At 44.6% G+C, this 23,125-nt stretch overlaps 1 long non-coding RNA gene across 1 annotated transcript; it reads right to left on the reverse strand.

Moving 5' to 3' along the window:
• Positions 1-1,147: 1,147 nt before the first annotated feature.
• On the reverse strand, positions 1,148-22,989 carry LOC119958439. The gene is made up of 2 exons (XR_005459025.1): positions 22,903-22,989; positions 1,148-1,861 (listed from the first exon to the last, which is right to left on the reverse strand). It is a non-coding gene; the product is annotated as an uncharacterized LOC119958439 (long non-coding RNA).
• Between the last annotated feature and the right edge of the window lie 136 nt (positions 22,990-23,125).

Here is a 23,125-nt window from a genome sequence, read left to right on the forward strand (position 1 = left end):
CCTCTATCCATGCTAAATACAACCCCCAACGCCATGGCTTCTTACCATTTTAAGTAGCCTTCTTTGTGATACTTTATGTATGTTTTAAGAATATTGCCATCCTACTGTGCCAGGTAATACATCTAAAGCATCTTATTTTGTTGCTCCCGATATGCATTATGTCTTATTCTGTCAATCTCTGATTCATAGTGTTTTTTTTTGGACTGAGTTAGCTCAAAGCAGAAGTAGAAGTGTTTGCAGTACGGGTGAGGGGATGTGATCAAAAATCATCCAATATAGTGTATCTGATTCATAATTGCGTTTTATTTCCTCCGGTGCATCTTCCAAAACACAGAGTGCAATTTGGTGTCTGCATTTCCAGAGAAACCGAATAGGAGCTTGGAAAACTCCGAAAGGTCGTGGCACCACTGCCTTCATTACTGAAAGGCACCGTTCTCCAGATGTTCCGAATCGAATTCTATAGTTGGTAATTGGTAAGGTGAGAGTTAACTTTTTTATTCAGTGCCTAAATTGGTCGACTCTATGACTAATACTGCGGTACACACACCTGTCTGGTGTGTTAGCAATGTCTTCCCCCAGTATAACATGTACCCGGCCTCGTGTGTTTAGCAGCAGGAAGTTTAGGAGTAGACACATTCCATTCTGCAAGTTGCTAATTTGACAAATAGTAGAGAATTGAAATTTTACATTTTAAGTCGGAGAAACATATGGACGGAATGGTAGATATTGAAGAGTCGGGTCAATAATTCTCTGCCACGAATTTTCAGCAGTGAGAAAATAAGACTCCAACAGAACGGTACATCTTTTCGGGATAAATCAGGCAGTGAGGGGAAACATTAACTTGAAATTAAAACCCAAGAAATTTGTGAAGATCACTGATGGAATTGGTCAACTTTCCAAATGCAGCCAAGGTGACTCAAAACATAATAAAAGGGTGAAATTTGAATTGTCGAGAATGAAAGCAAGAAATGTTACTAAAGGAATAAAGAGCTCCAATTGTTTATGGTAAGATATTCGTGTTCATAGCAGATGTGTTTGTCAAAGTAAAGCAGAGATTAGACATGCTGTTAAGGGAAAAATGTACAGCTGTTTGACTGTACTGTACTTCACATTCACCCTCACGAGATACCAAAGGAACACTCTTGGATTTAATAGCTTAGCTTTATTTACAGGCTGTTGCGAGGGCTCACAACATTTATATTATGACACCAAGAGGCCCAGATTCAAGAATGGTGCAGATAATTATACTTTTGAGATTTCATTAGAGGGAATTAGCAGATACCAGACATTTGTTTCTAGTTATCGATATCCAATTTTAACTATCGATTCAGGTTACATCATGCGCAGCATATGCGACTACTTAACCGATCACATGAAAGGCCCCCATGCTTACTTAAACTATCCAATCAGTGCAAAGGAACTTATGCTGGTTTGTTACTAGAGTGATATTGCTGGTCTTATATCTGAGTGTAGTCATTAAATATTCTCAATCCCATTTGCTATTCGCAGACTTACTGGAGCCATCACAATGGTACCTTCTTAGACATTGCAGAATGCACCTTGAATTGTAACATATGGAGTATTTCTGCCTGAAATCTGGCTTCTCAGAGACACGCTGGGTCATTGTGTAATCTGTCACACATAGTAATTCCATAGCCTGAAATTGAAGAATTCAACTTATCCAGTGAAATGGTGTAACTGCAGGTTTTCCCAAATAGTTGCAGTGTACTCTCCCCAATCTGTCGATGCCCACATTGTTCACTTCAGATGCATAGGTCTTTATCCGGTTCGTAAATTCTAACTTGTTGAGTACCACAGGGTCACGTTTGGCGCCTTAACTACTTTTATTCCATTTGAGTACCTAAAACAGACGGATCACATGTATAACTTAGAAACCCAACTTGAGAGGTGGCGGACAGATTAATAGGCTGCGGTAGTCTAGTCATATCGTCTGGAGGATAAAAATGAAGCGACCTAGCGTAATGCACTTGGGGCCGAGGATCTAAACCCACCACTGCTCATGGTTACATTGAATTCAATACAAATCTGGAATTACAGCTCAAATCATGGCCATAGAATTAGCATTGATTTTCGAAAACAAATTCCATCTGATTCATTATTATCCTTTAGGGAAGTGAATCTCCAGTCTTACCTTACCTGGTCTGGCCGACATATGACCTCAACAATCTGAAGGATCCCTCACTTCCCTCTCAAATGGCCGAGCAAACCTTTTTGGGGCGAATTGTACAGCTATTGAACTATGGTTTACTTCACCCTCACGCTCATGAGAGACCAGACGAGACACTTGGAGTTTCGAACAAGGCCTTTATTGCATTTATTGCTGGGCTGGTGGCGTCTGGAGCTCGGACAATAGGAAACTCTGCTACCCGCTCTGTTCAGACTTCTCATTAAGATGGAGGACATTTAAAAGTTCCAATCACTTCTTATTGGTCTTCTATGCACAATCAGGACTATCGATTCGGTTTACATCGTGCAGATCATGTGAGAATAATTAAGCAATCGCATTAAGGTTTTGCATGTTTAATTATATTATCAAAGAACAAAGAACAAAGAAAGGTACAGCACAGAAACAGACCCTGCGGCCCTCCAAGTATGCGCCGACCATGCATCCCGTCTAAACTAAAATCACCTACACTTCCGGTGTCCTTATCCCTCTATTCCCATCCTATTCATGTATTTGCCAAGATGGCCCTTAAACGTCACTATCGTCCCTGCTTCCACCAGCCCCTCCGGCAGTGAGTTCCAGGCACCCACTACCCTCTCTGTATAAAAACTGGCATCGCACATCTCCTCTAAATCTTGACCATCGCACATTAAAGCTATTCCTCCTTGTAATTGACCCCTCTACCCTGGTAAATGTCTCTGACTATCCACTCTGCCTGTGCCCCTCATAATTAAATTTTGTGGACCTTTATCGGGTCGCCCCTCAGCCTCCTTCGTTCCAGTGAGTACAAACAAAGTTAATTCACCCTCTGCTTATAGCTAATGCCCTCCATACCAGGCAACATCCTGGTAAATCTCTTCTGCACCCTCTCTAAAGCATCCACATCATTCTGGTAGTGTGGCGACCAGAATTGAACACTATACTCCAAGTGTGGCCTAACTCGTGTTCTATACAGCTGCAACATGACTTGCCAATTTTTATACTCAATGCCCCGGCCAATGAAGGCAAGCATGTCTTATGCCTTCTTGACAACCTTCTTGACTACCTTCTCCACCTGTGTTACCCCTTTCAGTGACCTGTGGACCAAGATCTCACTGACTGTTAATACACTTGTTAATACAATTCACTGTATCCATCAGTTCAAGGGCAGATGGAGTCATAGAATAGCCTCTTATAGTCATACAGGGCACAAAAGGCTCGTCGGACTATCGTATCTACGGCAGTCAAAAACAACCATATAACCATTCTAATCCCCTTTTGCAGAACTTGATCCACAGTCTTGTCTGCCCTGCGATCACAAGTGCACTACTAAATACTTCTTAAATATAATGAGTGTCTCTGCCTCCATCTCTATTTCAGGTAGCGAATTCTAATCTCCCAACACAATCTGGAGAAAAAATGTTTTTTTCTCTAACCTCCTCTGAACCTTCTGCCCCTATCCTTAAATTTACAACCGCTGGTTATTGACAAATTCTACAACAGGAAAGGCTTGTACCTGTCTACTCCATTTGTGCCTCTCATAATTTTCTACATCTGAATCATTCCCTGTTCGGTCTTCCAACTCCACGGAAAATAATCCAAGACTAATCAGTCTCTATTCACAACGGAAACTCACCAATAAGGGCACCATTCTGGTAAATCTGCTGTGGATCCTTTCGACTGCTATCGCATACTTCCTCTAATGCGGATTCCAGAATTCCACACAAGATATGTTGTGTTACTATTACTGATATTGGAAGTTCGATATCTGATGCCATCAATCACTTTCCTCCCTGTTGTTCACTGGCTTCTTTCGAGGTATCGATGCTATCCATCATCAGCTCCCTGTAATTACCGGCAGACATCCTGGAACCAAAGCAAATCGTGGACTGTCCAAAATTTGCACAGGGCTAAATCGCTGGTTTTGCAAGCAGACCAAGGCAAGCCAGCAGCATGGTTAAATTCCCGAACCAGCCACCCTGAACAGGCGCCGGAATGTGGCGACCAGAGGCTTTTCACAGTCACTTCATTCGAAGTCTTGAGAGATCTTGAGAGTTAACATCTGGTTTGTTCCTTGGGGGTGTCGTCTTACAATATGCAGCTTAGTTGAACAACTTGTATGTGGAACACAGATTGATAAAGTAGTGTTAACCACTTCAGCACTTATTGGATTATTAAAGTTTTTAAAACGAATTTCTAATTAATTCCGATACAACAATTTTTCGCTTCATTACTTTCCGTCCAATTCGGAATTGTCAATAAATGCTGGCACAAACACCGACACCACACGTCATCTCAAGAAATCAAAACACCGTTGAAATATAAACTATTTAAATTTGCGTGCTGTGCATTAAACATGTATAAACTGAACCAAATGCGCGTCAGGTCTGTTGATTACGAGTAGGGGACTTAAGAACATAAGAAATAAGAACTAGGCGCAGGAGTAGGCCATCTGGCCCCTCGCGTCTGCTACGCCATTCAATGAGATCATGGCTGATCTTTTGTGGACTCAGCTCCACTTTCCAGCCCGAACACCATAACCCTTAATCCCTTTGTTCTTCAAAAATCTATCTCAATATACCTCAAAAACATTTAAAGGAGGAGCATCAACTGCTTCACTGGGCAAGGGATTCCATAGATTCACAACCCTTTGGGTGAAGAAGTTCCTGCTAAATTCAGTCATAAATCTACTTCCCTTATTTTGAGGCTGTGCCCCCAAGTTCTGCATTTACCCACCAGTGGAAACAACCTGCCCGCATCTATCCTATCTTTTCCCTTCATAATGTTCTATGTTTCTATAAGATAACCCCCTTTCTAAATTCCAATCAGTACAGTTCCAGTTTACTCAACCTCTCCTCGTAATCCAACCCCTTCAGCTCTGGGATCAACCTTGTGAATCTCCTCTGCACACCCTCCAGCGCCAGTATGTCCTTTCTCAGGTAGGGAGACCAAAATCGAACACAGTATTCCAGGTGTGGCCTCACTAACATCTTATACAATTGCAGCATAATCTCCCTAGTCTTAAACTCCATCCCTCTAACAATGAAGGACAGCATTCCATGTTTTAATATTTTTGTAATTTAAATAATAATCACTTTTGCCTTTATTCCTACCAAAATGGATAACCTCACATTCGTCAACATTGTGTTCCATCTGCCAGACTCTAGCCCGTTCACTTAACCCATCCAGGTCCCTCTACAGACTTCCTTTATCCTCTGCTCTTTTTGCTTCACCTTTCATCTGAGTGTCGTCTGCAAACTTGGACACGTTGCCCTTCGTCCCCATCTTCAAATCATCTATGTAAATGTTTGTTGAATTTGTTTAATGATTTTCTGAAGCGCCGTTGTGGATGGAAAGACTGATAACAACAATAAGAGAGTAGACACGTTCTGTGAAGTTTCTCAGGCATACTCAATTTGATGTTAGCTAATAGGAACCAGAGAGACCGACACAGCCTGGCAGGAGAAGGATGGTTACAACTTGTAACAATGAGAGGCTGGCGGATGAATACATTGATGGGAGATGTGAATAATTGCACAGCCAATGACATATATTCCAACGCACATGCGTTCAATTCGAGTGCAGAGGCAAAGCGACATGCCAATAATTAAAGTGTTTTCAATTGGCTATATTGTTCAGAATTACGGAAACGCAATATTATTTTTTGGAATCAAACTGATTAATTTGTTTGATTTTACTTAATTATCTTGTGTGCCATCCATTGTCTTCTGTTTCACAATTATCGTGAATGCTTCTGTGTGTTACAGATGAACTCTCGCCACCGACCAATAAAAAGGTCCCAGATTCTGGTGGAAAGGCAAACGATACAGACGTTCTTATTTCCAGCCAAGGTGAAATCCGCCTCACTGGAAGAACATTTCATTTATGTAAAGGAGAGAACAGAAAATGTGTTCAGTCTCTTAATGTCGATGCAGACAATGTAGCATTTACCATCAATATTAAGGGAAATAATTCTACAGGATATTATAGTTCCCAATATGAATCATACGTTCTTCTAGGCCTTAAGATTCCCCCATTCAGTGAATATGTTGAGATTATTTTAAATGTCAGGACAGACGCCGATCAAAACAAGGTTTGCGTATGAACAGGAGTATGTGTGTATGTATGTGTGTGTGTATGTGTTTTTGTGAGGATAAGTGTGTATGTGTCAGGAGTGTGGGTATGTGTGAGGAGGAGGGTTCTCGCATGTGCAAAGAGGACGGTATATGTGTTAGGAGTGTGTTTGGGTGAGAGAGCGGAGGACGGTCTGTTTGAGAATGAGTATTTGTGTGTGAGGAGGAGTGTGAGTGTGAGAGAGAGGAGGATGGTCTGTGTGAGTATAAGTGTTTGTGTGTCAGGAGGAGTGTGTGTGTGTGAGTGTGGAGGACGGTCTGTGTGAGTATCAGTGCTTATGTGTGAGGAGGAGTGTATTTGTGTGTAATGTGAGGAGATGTGTGTCTCAGGAGGAGTGTGTGTGAGAAGTTTGTGTGTTCATGAGGAGCAGTGTGTGTTTGTGCGTGCGTGAAGAGGGAGTGGGTGCGAGTGAGAATTGTGTGTGTGAGGAAGTGCGCGTATCAAGAGGAATGTATATGAGGAGGAGAGTGTGTGTGAGTAGAAGCGTTCGTGTCTGGGGAGGAGTGAGTATTTGTACCATGTGTCTCTGTGAGGAGGAGGATTTGTGTGCGACGAGGAGTGTGTGTATGGTGGAGTGTGTTTGAGGAGGAAAGTATGCGTGAGGAGGAGTCTGTGAGCTCGAAGAGTAGCGTGTGGGCGTGAGGAGGAGTTTGTGTGTGCGAGGAGTGTATTTCTCTGTGAGGAGGTGTGTCTGTGAAGAATGCATACGTGAGGAGTTCGTGTGCGTGAGTAGGACTGTGTGTAAGAAAGAGTGAGTGTGCATGAGGAGCAGTGTGTGTGAGGAGGAATATGTGTGCGGCAAGTGCCTCTGTGAGGAGGATGTGTGCCCAATGAGGAGTGCGTGTATGAACAAAGAACAGAAAACAAAAAATGAACAGGGAACAAAGAACGAAGAACAAAGAACAAAGAACAAAGAACAAAGAACAAAGAACAAAGAACAAAGAACAAAGAGCAAAGAACAAAGAACAAATAAAAATACAGCACAGGAACAGGCCTTTCGGACCTCCAAGCCTGTGCCCACCATGCTGCCCGTCTAAACTAAAATATTCTACACTTCCTGGGTCCGTATCCCACTATTCCCATCCTATTCATGTTTTTGTCAAGATGCCCCTTAAATGTCACTATCGTCCCTGCCTCCGGCACCTCCTCGGGCAGCGAGTTCCAGGCAGCCACTAACCTCTGTGCAAAAATCTTGCCTCCTTAATCTCCTCTAAAGCTTGCCCCGCGCACCTTAAACCTATGCCCCCAAGTAATTGATACCTCAACCCTTGGAAAAAGCCTCTGACTGTCCACTCTCTCTATGCAGTTAACACAAGAAGCTGAGAGTAGTGAGGTCATGAGTAAGGTTTCAAAGTTGCAGGAGTGTACCGGCAGGAGGGAAGGTGGTCTAAAGTGCGTCTACTTCAATGCCAGGAGCATCCGGAATAAGGTAGGTAAGCTAGTACCTGGGACTTCAATGTTGTGGCCATTTCCGAGACATGGATAGAGCAGGGCGAGGAATGGTTGTTGCAGGTGCCGGGGTTTAGATATTTCAGTAAGTTCAGGAAAGGTGGTAAGAGAGGGGGAGAGGTGGCATTGTTAGTCAAGGACAGTATTACGGTGGCTAAGAGGACATTTGATGAGGACTCGAATACTGAGGTATAATGGGCTGAGTTAAGTAACAGGAAAGGAGAGGTCACCCTGTTAAGGCTTTTCTATAGGCCTCCGAAAAGTTCCAGAAATATAGAGGAAAGGATTGGAAAGATGATTCCGGATAGGAGCGAAAATAACAGGGTAGTTTTTATGGGGGATTTTAACTTTCCAAATATTGACTGGAAACACTATAGTTCGAGAACTTTAGATGGATCCGTTTTTGTCCAATGTGTGCAGGAGGGTTTCCTGATGCAGTATGTCGATAGGCCAACAAGAGGCGAGGCCGTATTAGAGTTGGTACTGGGTAATGAATCAGGACAGGTGTTAGATTTGGAGGTAGGTGAGCATTTTGGTGATAGTGACCACAATTCGATTACTTTTACATTAGCGATGGAAGGGGATAGGTATAAAACGCAGGGCAAGAGTTATTGCTGGGGGGAAGGTAATTATGATGCGATGAGGCAAGACTTAGAATTCATCGCCTGGAGAGGAAAACTGCAGGGGATGTACACAATGGAAATGTGGAGCATGTTCAAGGAACAGCTACTAAGTAAGGAACTGTTAGGCAGGGAGGAAGTGGTCGAGTGAGGGAACCATGGGTTACTAAAGCAGTTGAAACACTTGTCAAGAGGAAGAAGGAGGCTTATGTGAAGATGAGACCTGATGGTTCAGTTGGGTCGCTTGAGTGTTACAAGTTTGCTAGAAGCTCTAAAGAGAGAGATAAGAAGAGCCAAGCGAGGACATGAGAAGTCTTTGGCAGGTTGGATCAAGGATAACCCTAAAGCTTTCTATAGGTATGTCAGGAATAAAAGAATGACTAAGGTAAGAGTAGGGCCAGTCAAGGACAGTAGTGGGAAGTTGTGCGTAGAGTCCGAGGAGATAGGAGAGGTGCTAAACGAGTATTTTTCGTCAGTATTCACACAGGAAAAAGACAAAGTTATAGAGGAGTATACGGAGATATAGGCTACTAGACTAGAAGGGCTTGAGGTTCATAAGGAGGCGGCGTTAGCGATTCTGGAAAGTGTGAAAATAGATACGTCCCCTGGGCCGGATGGGATTTATCCTAGGATTCTCTGGGAAGCTAGGGAGGAGATTGCTGAGCCTTTGGCTTTGATCTTTAAGTCATCTTTGGCTGCAGGAATAGTGCCAGAGGACTGGAGGATAGCAAATGTTGTCCCCTTGTACAAGAAGGGGAGTAGAGATAAACCCGGTAACTATAGACCAATGAGCCTTACTTCTGTTGTGGGAAAAGTCTTGGAAAGGTTTATAAGAGATAGGATGTCTAATCATCTGGAAAGGAATAATTTGATTAGAGATATGATTAGAAAATAGCTAACGTTTCGAGTCCGGTGACTCTTTCTCAAAGCTGACAAAGAGCTTTGACAAAGAGTCATCGGACTTGAAACGTTAGCTCTTTTCACTCCCAACAGATGCTGCCGGACTTGCTGAGATGTTCCAGCGTCTTCCCTTTCCTTTCAGATTCCAGCATCCGCAGTAATTCTTTTTTTCTAGTGAGAAATGACCTCCCCTTCACAAAATCGTGCTGCTTCTCGCTCATACGTCCATTTGCTTCCAAATGAATTTGATCTATGAATCACGAAGTATTTTCTCCAGTAATGTTCCTACCATTGACGTAAGGCTCACTGGCCTGCAATTCCCTGGATTATCCTTGCTACCCTTCTTAAACAAAGGAATAACATTGGATATTCTCCAGTCCTCCGGAACATCACCTGAAGACAGTGAGGATCCAAAGATTTCTGTCAAGGCCTCTACAATTTCCTCTCTTGCCTCCTTCTGTATTCTGGGGTAGAACCCGTCAGGCACTGAGGACTAATCCACAATAATATTTTTCAAGACGACCAACACCTCGTCTTTTGGGATCTCAATGTGACCCAGGCTATCTACACACCCTTCTCCAGACTAAACATCCACCATTTCCTTCTCTTTGGTTGATACTGATGCAAAGTATTTATTTAATACCTCGCCCATTTCCTCTTGCTCCACACATAGATTCCAAATGTCCTTAGCCTTCTGAGAAAGTCGAGTTGTTGGTGGGCTTTCTGAACTATAGTGTCGGCATCGGGGGACCAGGACAGGCTGTGGGTGATCTGGACACCGAAAAACCTGAAGCTCTCGACCCTTGCTATTACGTTCCCATTGATGTAGACAGGGGCATGTTCTCCACTGCACTTCCTGAAGTCAATGACAATCTCCTTCATTTTGTTTACGTTGAGGAAGAGATTATTGTTGTCGCACCAGTTCACCAGATCCTCTACCTCATTCCTTTACTCTGATCCGACCCATTACCCATCAATTCATTTTCAGATCCCATCCCTCAGTATCTTCTCCAACAGTTTGCCATCCACGAACGCCAAGCTCACAGGTCTATAATTCCCTGGATTATCCCCGCTACACTTCGTAACCAAACGGACAACATTAGCAATTCTCCAGTCCTCCGGGACCTCAGCCGTGCTCAAGGATGCTGCAAAGATAGCTGTTAAGGGCCCAGCTATTTCGTCCCTCGCTTCCCTCAGGAACCTGGGATAGATCCCATCCGGACCTGTTGACTTGTCCACCTTAATGCCTTTTAGAATACCCAAAACTTCCCCATTCCTTATGCCGACTTGACCTAGTGTGTTTAAAGATCCATCCCTAGCTTCAACATCCGTCATGTCCCTCTCCTTGGTGAATACCGATGCAAAGTGCTCATTAAACATCTCACGCATTTCCTCTAACTCCACGCATAAATTCCCTCTTTTGTCTTTGAGTGGGCCAATCCTTTCTCCAGTTACCCATCTTGCACATCACATACGAATAAAAGGCTTTGGGATTTTCCTTAACACTGTTAGCCAAAGATATTTCATGACCCTTTTTCGCCATCTTTGTTGCGCGTTTGAGATTTGTCCTACTTTCCCGATATTCCTCCAAGGCTTCAACAGCTCTAAGTCGCCTAGAACTTATGTATGCTTCCTTTTTCATTTTAGCTAGTCTCACAATTCCACCCGTCATCCATGGTTCCCTAATCTTGCCATTTCTATCCCTCATTTTCACAGGGACATGTCTGTCCTGCACTCTAATCGACCTTTCCTCAAAAGACTCCCACATTTCAAATGTGGATTTACCGTTAAACAACTGATCCCAATCCACATTCCTTAGCTCCTGCCGAATGTTGTTATACTTGGCCTTTCCCCAATGTAGCACTCTTCGTTTCGGACCTCCCAGCTTTGTCCATGACTATTCTAAAACTTACGGAATTGTGATCGCTATTCCCAAAGTAATCAACGACTGAAACTTCAACCACCTGCAGGGATCATTCCCCAAACCGGGTCAAGTATGGCCACTTCCCGAGTTGTGCTGTTTACACACTGCTCTAAAAAAAACTCTCCTGGATACTCCTTACACATTCTGTTCCATCGCCAACATTCCATGAGTCCCAGTCAATATTGTGAAAGTTAATGTCTCCCATCACGACCACCCTAATGCTCCTCCACTTTTCTATAATCTATCTACATATGTGTACCTCTACTTCACGCTCGCTTTTGAAATGAAAATGAAAATGACGATGAAAATCACTTATTCGAGTAGGCTTCAATGAAGTTACTCTGAAAAGCCCCTAGTCGCCACATTCCGCCTCTTGTCCGGGGAGGCTGGTACGGGATTCGAACCGTGCTCCTGTCCTGCTTGGTATGGTATAAAGGAAAGCAATTTAGCACAGAGAGCTAAACCAGCCCCCGGGAGGCCCATAGTAAATTCCCTACAATGTTACTGCACCCTTCCTATTTCTTAGCTCTACCCATATTGCCTCAGTGCTCGAATCCTCCATCGTGCGCTCCTTAATCACAGCTGTGATATCATCTCTGACCAGTAATGCACTCCTCCACACCTTTTACCTCCTTCTATATCCCTTCTGAAGCACCTATACCCTGGGATATTTAGTTGCCAGTCTTGCCCTTCCCTCAACCAAGTCTCAGTAATACCAATAACATAACATTCCCAGGTATTAATCCAAGCCCTAAGTTCATCTACCTTACCTGCTACATTCTCGCATTAAAACAAATGCACCTCAGACCACCTGTCCCTTTGCGTTCATCATCTCTTCCCTGTCTACTCTTCCCCTTAGTCACATTGTGTTTATTATCTAGTAACTTACTGGCTTTAGTTTCTGCCTCTTTATTGACCTCTAACTTCCAAAATCTGGTTTCCATCCCTCTGCCACATGAGTGTAAAACCTCCTCAACAGTGTTAGTAAAAGCACCCCCTTGGACATTGGTTCCAGTCCTGCCCAAGTGTAGACCATCCGATTTGTAATGGTCACACCGCCCCCAGAACCGGTTCCAATGTGCCAAAATTCAGAACGCCTCCCTTCTGCACCATCTCTCAAGTCACGTATTGATTCTGACTACTCATGAATTTCTAATCTGACTGTCTCGTGGCACTGGTAGCAATCCTGAGATTCCTACATTTGGCGTCCTGCTTTTTAACTTTTCTCCTAACTCCCTAAATTCTGATTGTAGAACCTCATCCCGTTTTTTTAAACCTATATCGTTGGTTCCTATATGCACCACGACAACTCGCTGTTCACCCGCACCCTTCAGTATGTCCTGCAGCCGATCTGAGACGTCCCTGACTCGTGCACCGGGAGGCAATATACCATTCGGGAGTCTCGTTTTCGACCACAGAAACGCCTGACTACTCCACTTACGATTGAATCCCCTATGACTATAGTCCTGCCAGTCTTTTTCCCTCCCTTCTGTGCAGTAGAGCCATCCACGGTGCCATGAGCCTGCCAGCTACTGCCTTCCCCTGGTTAGTCATCCCCCCTAACAGTATCCAAAACTGTATATCTGTTTTGTAGGGAGATGACCGCAGTGGACACCTGTACTGCCTTCCTGCTCTTTCTCTGCCTTTTGGTCACCCATTCCCTGTCTCCCTCACCAATTCTAATCTGCGGTGTGATCAATTCACTGAACGTGCTATCCACGACGGCCTCAGCAGCGCCGATGCTCCAAAGTGAATCCATCCGCAGCAGCATGCCCGTCATACCTCACCTGGATACACTTCCCGCACTGAAGGAGTCCAGGGCATTGGCCGTGTCCCTGAACTCCCACAATGAGCACGAGCTGCATAACACTGGAATCTCCTGCCATTTTTATACTTTACCTTAACTGATTACAACTATAATATCAAATAATGCATAAGTGAAAGGAATAAGAATTTTACTTACTAATCACAATATTTATCAACATACGAAGAGTTAACTTTCTTCCAGCTACTGCTAATTGGAGCACTGTCCTTACCAATCAATCAGGTCACTGCTTTGCTGTGATATCACTCTTCAAGGTAAGTTTTTAAAGTTTTTAAAGAGGTAAACATAACTTCCCGACAGACCCCTGACCACTGCTCCCGCCGAATATCTGAAGGCTGGTTTAGCTCACTCAGCAAAATCGCTGGCTTTTAAAGCAGACCAAGCAGGCCAGCAGCACGGTTCGATTGCCTTACCAGCCTCCCCGGACAGGCGCCGGAATGTGGCGACTAGGGCCTTTTCACAGTAACTTCAGTTGAAGCCTACTCATGACAATAAGCGATTTTCATTTTCATTTTTAATTTCCTGCAAGGTAAGTTTTCTAAAGAGGTAAACTGACCTTCGAGACAGACCCCTGGCCACTGCTCCCGCCGATAATCTGAAGGCTGCTTCTCCTGCAAGGTAGCATTTTAAAGAGGTAAACTTACCTTCGCGACAGACCCCTGGCCACTGCCTCCGCCGAAAATCTGAAGCTATAACTTGCGGATAAAAGAAAAGAAAGAATGAGCGTATCTGATATTCACTCAGGTTAGAGGAGGTGGAAGGGTGGGGGACACTACAAGTGTAGTTTCTCGTGTCAGAAATGGTGGGGCTGTGGGTTCATGATGATCAATATGCAGAAGGTACTCTACCCCAAATACGCTCTTTAGCAAGGAGTTCCAAAGACCCATGCCGCTCTGAAAGAAGATATTCCGCTTCTTCTAATTATTCAATCGGCACCCGTTTACTCTGAGACAATGTCATCTGGTGCTAGATTATTCTATGAGATAACATTTACTCTCAGCAGTAACTCTGTCAATCACCTTAGTAATCCTATATGTTTTATTAATACCACCTTTCATTCGTCTGACTTTCAAGGAGTTGAGCTTCAACCTGTTTAACCTTTGCTTATCAGGCAATCCCTGCATTCCGGAAATCTTCCCAGTGAAACTTCGCTGATCTGGCTCGAATTATATCATACATTTCCCAAAATGGTGGAACCAAAATTTCTCACAGTGCTCCAGATATGGTGTCACCGGTACCTTTTACAGTAGCAGAAATGCGACTTTACTTGTGTGTTACAATCCTCCTGAGAAAAGGGGCAATGTTCCACCAGCATTCCTGATTACCTGCTGCAACTTTTGTGCTTGCTTTGTCTTTCAGGCACACGTACCCCTCAGTTCCTTTGTGTTTTCCACTTTCTGCAGTTTTCACCATTTAACGAATACTCTATTATTTTGTTCTCCCTTCCAAATTGAGCAACATCAAATTTTCCCACGTTAAACGCTATTTGCCAACGTTTTGCCCAATTACATAACCAATCGATGTCGCTTTGTAAACATGTGCTAATTAGCACAGGTCAAGACAATTAAAGAGATGAATACGTAGCTCAAATGTTGGCGTGGGCGAAATTGATTTCAGTTCTCGGGACATTAACACTAATATTGGGGAAGGAAGGAGCTGTTACATTGAGACGGTCTTCACCTGAACCATGGTTGGACCAGAGTTCTGGCGAATCGCATAACAAGGCAGTAGATATAGCTTCATCCTGTATAATCGGGGGGTGGGGATCCCGTTGTATGTAATATTAGTAAATTAATGTTAAAAGAGAAGAGGGAGTCTGGGGTAATGATCAGGATATTTTACTCGTTAAAGGGGAATGTTTAGGAGAGGTTAGTAAATGATCCAAAACAAGTATTAAATCCTAGAGTATGGAAAGCGGCTGGAATCAAGTTTCAGGCCCAGATGATAAGGGTACAACTATCAGAAGATGGGTGGTCAATGCAGGGCCTAGGATCCTGCATTAAATTCGCGCAGCATACGAATACAACGTAAATGAGCTTCTTGAAGACATTGAAATTGGCGGGTGCAATGTTTTCGGAATCATACAGACGTGGTTGCAAGGGGATCAGGATTGAAATCGAAAATATCCATAGATCTGTGTCCTATCGAAAAGACAAGCAGATGGGCAAACGGGATGAGGTTGCATTGTGAGTAATCAATGACATTAAGTTGATAGCAAGACGCCATATACTGTTAGAAGGCGTATAATATGTGTGGGGAGATTTGAGGAATCGCAAGGAAAAAACAAACCCTGATGGGAGTTACGTTCAGACCACTGGGCAGTAGTCAGGATGCGGGGAAGAACCTAGTCAGAATGGGTATAGTTCAGGAATCGCAAAGGAAAGAAAGACCCTAATGGGAGTTACGTACATTCCCCTAAGAAGTAGGCAGGATGTGGGGCAAAACATAATAAACAGGCAGAAACAGCATATAAGGAATGTAATATTATAATAATGGTGTACGTAGAACATACAGTGCAGAAGGAGGCCATTCGGTCAATCGAATCAGCATCGACCCACTTAAGCCCTCACTTACACCCTATCACCGTAACCCAATAATCCCTCCTAATCTTTTTGGTCACAAAGGGCAATTTAGCATGGCCAATCCACCTAACCTGCACGTCTCTGGACTGTGAGAGGAAACCGGAGCACCCGGAGGAAACCCACGAAGACACAGGGAGAACGTGCAAACTCTACACAGACAGTGACCCAGCGGGGAGTCGAACCTGAGACCTGGCGCTGTGAAGCCACAGCGCTACCACTTGTGCTACAGTGCTGCCAAGGATGTAGACTTCAATATGGTATCAACTGGAAAATATGTTTGGTCGCTGATTGCACCAAAAAGAAATTCGTGGCTTGTCAACAAGCGCCCACGAGGGAACAGTCAATTTTGGTTTTGGCTATGTGAATTAGGCCGACCTGATATGGGAACTGAAAGTGTAGAAGCCTTAGGGGGCAGTGACCACAGTATGATATCATTCGCCTTGCAGTTGAGAGATACACGCTGGAATTAGATGTAACAGTATTATAATTGAGTAAATATAACTACAAAATCATGAGGAAGGACCTGGCCAGAGTTGATTAGAAGGAGGGCCGGAAACCTGAAAAGAGTTTGCTAGGAGTATTCTGGAGGCAAAATAGAAAATCATTCCAAGGAGGAGGAAACATGCTGAGGGGAGGACAACCATGGCCTACAAACAATACAATGTATTAAAAAAGCAATGTAATCAATTCGTAAGGTCCAGAGGGCCCAGAACAGACGCAGCACTTGAAGAATATGCAGAAAGTAGGAAAAAACTTATCAAGGAGGTTGGGCGACTGTAAGAGGTCATGAAAAGCCATTGCCAAACAGGATTGAGGCAAATCCCAAGGAATTCTATACGTATATAGAAACATTTAAAATTATGAAGGGAATAGATAGGATAGATGCGGGCAGGTTGTTTCCACTGGCGGGTGACAGCAGAACTAGGGGGCACAGCCTCAAAATAAGGGGAAGTAGATTTAGGACTGAGTTTAGGAGGAACTTCTTCACCCAAAGGGTTGTGAATCTATGGAATTCTTTGCCCAGTGAAGCAGTTGAGGCTCCTTCATTACATATTTTTAAGGTAAAGATTGATAGTTTTTTGAAGAATAAAGGGATTAAGGGTTATGGTGTTCGGGCCGGAAAGTGGAGCTGAGTCCACAAAAGATCAGCCATGATCTAATTGAATGGCGGAGCAGGCTCGAGGGGCCAGATGGCCTACTCCTGCTCCTAGTTCTTATGTTCTTATGTTCTTATATAACGAGCAAGAGGGTCGCCCACTGAAGAACAGAGGAGGGAATCTATGCGTAGAGCTAGAGGGAATAAGGGAAACAAAGGAGTACTGTGCATCAGTATCTACCAAAGAGAAGGACTTAGTGGAAGTTGATCTCGGGTGTATGTCGATATTCTCGGCCTTATAGATATGAAAAAAGGAGGAGCTGTTGGTCGTCTTAAAAAAATGTTAAGGTGGTAAGTTCCCAGCACCTGATGGGCTCTACCCCTGAATACTGAGGGAGGGTACACAAATAGACTCATCAATGACAGGCAGCATGGTGTTGTGAAGGGGTGCAAGGTGAATGATACCATACTGTTGTCACTGACCCCTAATCTCTTTTTAAATATACCTGGATCTAAGGACGCAGTGGTTAGCACTGATGCCTCACTAACTTGATTGGGTTATTGAAGGAAGTGACGAAGGTGTTGATGAGGGAATTGCGGTAGATGTTGTTCACATGGACTACATTAAAAGTATTTTTCAAGGTACCTCATGGCAGACTGATACAACAGGTGAAGAAACACGGGATCAAAGGTGAGCTGACAAGATAGTTTCGGGACTAGCTCTGTCATAGACAGAGTATAGCGGTGTAAGGGTTGGAGACTTGGAAGGAGAAAAGGCAGATGGGATTTAATCTAGCCAAATGTGAGGAAATGTATTTTGTAACGACTAATAAAGGGGGGGGGGGATACTACAGTAACTGACGAGAAGATGAGGGGTATTTACAGTCAAAGCGATCTAGGTGCACAGGTCCACAGATCCCTGAAAATGACAACGCAGGTGGAGAAGGTAGCCAAGAAGGCATACAGCATACAAGCCTTAATCTGAAGGGGCATTGAGAATTAATGGCAAGTCGTGATGAAGATCCAAAAAACCTTCGATCGGCCTCATTTGCAATATTGCGTGCACCACCAGAATAATGTGGATAATTTGGAAAAGGCACCGAGGAGGTTTACCAGGATGTTTCCTGGTCTGGAGAGTATTAGCTATGAGCAGAGTTTGCAAAACACTCGGATTGTTTTCACGACAGTGGTTGAGAGGAGACCAGATAGAGTGTTTTTTTGCCAGGGTGAAAAACCAATCAATGGGGGGCATTGATTTAAGGTGCGAGCGATACATTTTGGAGGAAATGCTGGAGGTAAGCCCTTACGAAGAGCACCCTACAGAAGTCCATGTATCTACCCTATCCCGGTAATCCAGTAACCCACACTTAACAGTTTTTGGACACTAAGGTCAATTTAGCATGGCCAGTCCATCTAACCCGCACATTTTTGGACTGTGGGAGGAAACCAAAGCACTCGGAGGAAGCCCACGCAGACACGGGGAAAACGTGCAGATTCCGCACAGACAGTCACCCAAGCCGGGAATGAAACCTGGTACCCTGGAGCTGTGAAGCAGCCGTGCTAACCATTATGATACCGTGCTGCATAGCAGGGTAGTGAGTGCCTGGAATGCGCTGCCGGGGGAGGTGGTGGAAGCATATACAATAGATGCGTTCAAGAGGCATCTGGATAACGAGGATGGGAATAGACGGATACGACCGCAGATGGATAGAAGGATTTCGTTCAGAAAGGCATAATGATCGGCGCAGGCTTGGAGGGCCGAAGGGCTTGGTCCTGTGCTGTATTGTGATTTCTTCATTGTAGCAAGGATTAGTGAAAAGCCGGGGAATTTATTAGCTGTTAAAAGTAAGCAGAGGACAATTTAAAAAAACAGTAAGGTGGAGAAAATTAAATATGTATTTATCTAGCTAGTAATGTAAAAGAAAATTGCAAGAGGTTTTTTCAATCTATAAAAGGACTTAGTGGACATTGGACCACTGGAAATTGAGGCAGGAGACATTTTAATGATGAATAAAGAAATGAAAGAAACAAAAAGGGCGCCACGTGCCACGTTGGAGGGCGGCACGATAGGACAGTGGTTAGCACTGCTGCTTCACAGCGCCAAGATCCAAGGTTCGCTTCCCGGCTTGGGTCACTGTTTGTGCGGAGTTTGCTCGTTCTCCCGTGTCTGCGTGGGATTCCTCCGGCTTTACCGGTTTCCTCCCACAGTCCAATGATGTACAGGTTAGGTGGATTGGTCATGGTAAATTGCCCTTCCTGTCCAAAAACTTTAGGTGGTGTTACTGGGATCCGGTGGAGTTGTAGGCGTAGGTAAGGTGATCTTTCCAAGGGCCGGTTCACACTCGTTGGGCAGACTGGCCTCCTTCAGCACTGTAAATTCCAGGATGACTCCATGATTCTTTAAGACACTTCCCGTCTGTCTTCATGGCAGAAGACATCAGTGGGACACCAGAACGTGAAGACAGTGCAGTGGCCAGCATTAAGTAGAAGGTGCTGGGGAAGCTGAAAAGTGGAGACATCATGCTGAGCGGATGGACTACACCATAGGCTGCTAAAGGAGATTTTGGAGGCACAGATGGTAATCTATCAGAAATCACTGAAAGCAAGAAGAGTCGCAGAAGACTAGAACATGGCTAATGTAACAAGGCTGTTTAAGAAGGGAGGAAGGCAGACGATGGGAAAATATAGGCCGGTTAGACTGATTTCGGTCTTCAGTAAAATTTTACAGTCTATAGTTAAATATCAGATTGCGGAATATTTGGAATTGAATGGAAAAAGAGGTTTGATCAGCACTGGTTCGTCAAGGGGAGGACAGGCCCAGCAAATCTGTTTGAATTCGTTGCAGAGATAACACACAACTTTTCAGGGGGGATCTAGTGGACAAGATCTATTTGGAATTCCAGAAAGCCTTGGGCATGATGCCATACAGGAGTTTGCTGAATAAAATTAGAGCTCGGAGCAAGGTGCTGTAAAGGATATAGGATTAGTTGATGGCAGAAGGCAGAGATTGGGGATAAATGGGTGTTTTTCAGGATGACAGCTGGTAACTAGCCGTGTACCTGAGTGTTCTGTGCTGGGACCACAAGTTTGCACAATACAAATTAATGATCTGGAAGAAGGTACTGGGAGCATTTTTGCTAAGTTTGCAGATGATACAAATATATGTACAGAGACAGGTAGTGCAGAAGGATTTGGCCAAGTTGGGAGAGTTGGAAACGAAGTGGAAGATGGAGCACAATGAGGGAAAGTCTGACGTTATGCACTTTGGAAGGAGAAAAGAAGTATCGATCATTTCTAAATGGGGAAAAGCGTCGGAAATCTGAAGTACAAAGGGCCTTAGGATTCCTGTTTCGGGAGTTGTATGAGGTTAACATGTGGATTCAGTTGACTGTTAGGATGACAAGTGTAATGTTACCATTGATAGCGTGAGGGCGAGAATTAAAGAATAGTGATGCACTGGTGAGACTGTATAATGCTCTGGTCCGACACCATTTGTAGTACTGTGTGCATATTTGGGCCGAGTACCCAAGGAAGGTTGTGTTGGCCTTGGAAAGAGTCCAGAGGAGGTTCAGAAGAATGATTCCGGAAATGAAGTATTTGTCATATGAGGAGCGCTTAGGAACTCTGGGCGTGTACTCTGTTGAGTTTCGAAAGATGGGGTAGCTTCTCTTTCAAACTAACAAAATACTCAGAGGCCCGGGTACGGTTGACGTGGATAGGATAATTCCACTAATAGGAGAAGTTAAAAGCTTAGGACAGTAAGAAGTCTTGCAACACCAGGTTAAAGTCCATCAGATTTGTTTCAAATCACTGGCGTTCGGAGCACTGCCCCTTTCTCAGGTGAATGAAGAGGTAAGTTCCAGAAACGTAAATATAAAAACAAAGTCAAAGCTGCAAGACGATACTTTGAATGCGAGTTATTGCAGGTAATTAAGCCTTCACATATCCAGACAGAGGGGTAATCCCAGGTTAAAGAGGTGTGAATTGTCTCAAACCAGGACAGTTGGTAGGATTTTGCAAGCCCAGGCCAGATGGTGGTGGGGGGGGGTGGGCGGGTGTGTGAAAAACCCTAAAATTTCAGGGTGCAGGAGTTATGAAAATGGGATTGAGAAATATATCCGCCATGATGGAACGACAGAGCACACTCAATTGGCCAATTGTCTTAATTGTGCTCCTATATTTTATGTTCTGTCCCCCTCCCCCAACTTTTCTTACAACCTATTATCGTGCTGTCCACAAATTTATCAACAGAGCATTTGCATCCTCCTTCGAAGACATTTCGCAAGGCAATTGAAAGGCCACAATTTCAGTCCTACTCTGGCAAAGAGGAGGTCCATAATTCACTGTGCCCTCTTCTTGGCCAGCTAATCTTTCAATTTATCTCTTGTCTCGCATATCTGAAAGTAACGGCTTGAGAATTTAGTAAACTGACAGGGAAATGGAGAAGATTACCAACACCACGACTTGGGGCTGCTCCCCCTCCCCTTTAAGGCTCCCACAAACACGATCAGTGACATCACGAACCCTGGCACCTGGGAGGCAATACACCAACCGTGAGTCTCTTTCGTTCCCACAGAGCCTCCTGTCTGTTCCTCTAACTATGGAGTCACCAATGACAAGTGCTCTGTTCCTCTTCTCCCTTCCCTTCTGAGCAACAGTGACAGACTCTGTGCCAGAGACCTGTGCCCCATTGCTTACCCCTGGTAAATCGACCCCCCCCCCCAACAGTATCCAAAACGGTATACTTGTTATTGAGGGGAACGACCACAGGGGATCCATGCACTGCCTGCCGGTTCCCTCTCGTTCCCCTGACGGTAACCCATCTACCTTCTTCTTTTACCTGAGGTGTCACTATCTCCCTATAACTCCTCTAAATAACGCCCTCCCCCTCTCGAATGATCCGAAGTTCATCCAGCTCGAAGAGTCGAAGAGCTGGAGTTGGGTGCACTTCCCGCAGATGTAGTCAGCAGGGACACTCGAGGTGACCCTTTCCTCCCACATTCTGCAGGAGGACCATTCAACTGCCCTAACCTCCATTCCCACTGAACTAACTTCCAAACTACTGGAAACAAAAATTTTTTTAAAAACTTGTTAGTTTAGCAATCCGATGGACAGAACTTTTTTTTGGTTAGAGGAAGAGGATGGGTGGGAGACATTACGTAAGTAGTGTTTAGGGTAAAGCAGCTACTCGAGAACAGCCCCTTCACAAACCACTTTCAACTTACGCTGACCGCACTACACGTATGCAAATCTACCCATAACAGCCAATCAGAAGCGCTGCTCTGCTGGATGCGTGTTTTCACTCGAACTCCTCGGGTCACTTGCGCAGGTACACCTTCAACTTACTCTGACCGCACTGCACATATGCATATCTACCCATAACAGCCAATCAGAATCTTTGCTCTGCTGCCCTCTGCTGGATGCCTCCCTTCACTCGAACGCCTCGGGTCACTTGCGCAGGTACACCTTCAACTTACGCTGACCGCACTGCACGTATGCAAATCTCCCCGGAACAGCCGATCAGGAACTCTGCTCTGCTGCCCTCTGCTGGATGCTTGCCTTCTCTCAAACAGCTCGGGTCACTTGCGCAGGTACACATTCAATTTACGCTGACCGCACTGCACGTATGCAAATCTCCCCGGAACAGCCAATCAGAAGCTCTGCTCTGCTACCCTCTGCTGGATCTTACCAACGACATAGGTAGGAAGAGAGATGGGGATTTGAGACAGAAATTCAGGGAGCTGTGGTGGAAGCTGAGAGCTAGAACAAAGAGAGTTGTTATCTCTGGGTTGTTACCCATGCCACGTGCTAGCGAAGTGAGAAATAAGGAGAGAGAGGAGTTGAACACGTGGCTACAGGGATGGTACAGGAGGGAGGGTTTTGGTTTCCTGGATAATTGGGGCTCATTCTGGGGTAGGTGGGACCTCTACAAACAGGATGGTCTTCACCAGAAACAGAGGGGTACCAATATCCTGGGAGGGGGGGAGATTTGCTAGTGCTCTTCCGGGGGGATTAAACTAATTCAGCAGGGGGATGGGAACCTAAATTGGAGTCCCAGTGTACAGGATGTTGAGAGTATTGTGTTCAGGGATAGGGTTGAAAGTTCGAAAGAGGGCACCGGCAAGCAAGATGGTGGTTTGAGGTGTGTCTACTTCAACACCAGGAGCATCCAGAATAAGGTGGGTGAGCTTGCAGCATGAGTTGGTACCTGGGATCTCGATGTTGTGGCGATTTCGTAGACATGGGTAGAGCAGGGACAGGAATGGTTGTTGTAGGTTCCAGGATTTAGATGTTTCTGTAAAAAAAGAGATGGTAAAATGGGGGGGGGGGGGGGTGGCATTGTTAATCAAGGAAAGCATTACGGCGGCAGAAAGGACGTTTGAGGACTCGTCTACTGAGGTAGTATGGGCCGAGATTAGGAACAGGAGAGG

This window comes from Scyliorhinus canicula, chromosome 29 (assembly GCF_902713615.1).
Source record: "Scyliorhinus canicula chromosome 29, sScyCan1.1, whole genome shotgun sequence".
Lineage (NCBI taxonomy): Eukaryota > Metazoa > Chordata > Chondrichthyes > Carcharhiniformes > Scyliorhinidae > Scyliorhinus > Scyliorhinus canicula.